This window comes from Rhinolophus sinicus, chromosome 18 (genome assembly GCF_057876585.1).
Source record: "Rhinolophus sinicus isolate RSI-liver-muscle chromosome 18, RSI-T2T, whole genome shotgun sequence".
Lineage (NCBI taxonomy): Eukaryota > Metazoa > Chordata > Mammalia > Chiroptera > Rhinolophidae > Rhinolophus > Rhinolophus sinicus.
This window is the reverse complement of record NC_142518.1, coordinates 30,842,698-30,844,554: the sequence shown is the minus strand read 5'-3', so window position 1 is coordinate 30,844,554 and position 1,857 is coordinate 30,842,698. Positions and strand designations below refer to the sequence as shown.

General features: G+C 40.2%; 1 pseudogene; it reads left to right on the top strand.

Annotated features, from left to right (window-relative positions):
• The first annotated feature begins 657 nt into the window (after positions 1–657).
• On the top strand, positions 658–1,457 carry LOC141569633 (small ribosomal subunit protein eS6 pseudogene; annotated as a pseudogene).
• The last annotated feature ends 400 nt before the right edge of the window (positions 1,458–1,857 follow it).

Here is a 1,857-nt window from a genome sequence, read left to right as displayed (position 1 = left end):
CAAAAATCAATTGGCTATGTTTGGGTGAGTCTATGTCTGGACCCTATTCTGTTCCATTGATCTATGTGTCTATCCCTCTGCCAAGACCACACTGTCTCACTATAGCTTTATACCGTGTTTCCCCGAAAATAAGACCTAGCTGGACAATCAGCTCTAATGTGTCTTTTGGAGCAAAAATTAATATAAGACCCAGTATTATATTATATTACATTACATTACATTATATTATATTACACCTGGTCTTATAGTAAAATAAGACCAGGTCTTATATTAATTTATGCTCCAAAAGATGCATTAGAGCTGATTGTCCAGCTCGGTCTTATTTTCAGGGAAACACGATAGTAAGTCTTAAAATCAAGTAGTGAGATTCTTCCAACTTTCTTCTTATTTTTTTGAAATTGTTTCAGCTATTCTAGTTCCTTTGCTTTTCCATATACATTTTAGAATCAGCTTATCTATATTTACAAGAAATCTTGCTGGAGTTTTCATTGGAATTGTGTTAAATATATAGATCAATTTGGGAGGAAATTGGCATCTTTGTTATGTTGAGTTTTCTAATCTATGAACCCAGTCTGTCTCTTCCCCATTTTCTTTTGTTTGTTTGATTTCAGAATTTTTGCTCTCTTTCATGGCATGGAGGCCGTCGGCTGCTTCAGGATGAAGCCGAGCATCTCTTTCCCAGCCACTGTCCGCCAGAAACTCACTGAAGTGGACGATGAACGCAAACTTTGTACGTTTTATGAGACACGTATGGCCACAGAAGTTGCTGCTGATGCTCTGGGTGAAGAATGAAAGGGTTATGTTGTTCGAATCAGTGGTGGAAATGAAAAATAAGGATTCCCCATGAAGCAGCGTGTCTTGATCCATGGTCGTGTCCGCCTGCTCCTGAGTAAGGCGCATTCCTGTTATAGCCCAAGGAGGACTAGAGATAGAAAGCGCAAATCTGTTCAGTGTTGCATTGTGGATGCTAATCTGAGTGTTCTCAACTTGGTCATTATAAGAAAAAAGGGGGAGAAAGACATTCCTGGTCTCACTGATACTTCTGTACCCTGCCGCCTGGAGCCCAAAAGAGCTAGCAGAATCCACAAACTTTTCAATCTCTCTAAAGAAGATGATGTCCGCCAATATGTTGTGAGAAAGCCCCTAAAAAAAAGAAGGTAAGAAACCTAGGACCAAAGTACCAAGATTCAGCATCTTGTTATTCCTGCAACATAAAGGTCGGTGTATTGCTTTGAAGAAACAACAGACTAAGAAAAATAAAGAAGAGGCCACAGACTATGTTAAACTTTTGGCCAAGATAATGAAAAGGCAAAGAAAAACACCAGGAACAGATGGCCAAAAGACATAGGCTGTCCTATCTGAGAGTTTCTACCTTTGAGCCTGAGTCCAGTCAAAAATGAGAGTTTCTTTTTCTTTTTCTTTTTAAATTACACCCACGGCAACCACTTTGAGCACCTCTTGTTTTTTTTGTTTTTTTTTTGTTTTTAATTTTTATTGGGGAATATTGGGGAACAGTGTGTTTCTCCAGGGCCCATCAGCTCCAAGTCATTGTCCATCAATCTAGTTGTGGAGGGCGCAGCTCACTGGCCCAGGTGGGAATCGAACCAGCAATCCTGTTGTTCAGAGTGTTCAGAGCACGCGCTCTAACCAACTGAGCCATCCGGTCACCCAAAATAAGAGTTTCTAAGAGTAAACAACAAATCAGATCAGACCAAAAAAAAGAAAAAAGAATTTTCTTTCCCCTCTGGGAGAAGACAGATCTCGAAATGTTTGGCTTCAAGATGAAGAGAGCACTGCCTTGCATGGATTCTTTCCTTTTACCCAGGCATGTCTTCCTTCCTTCCAGCCCAGTAGGGA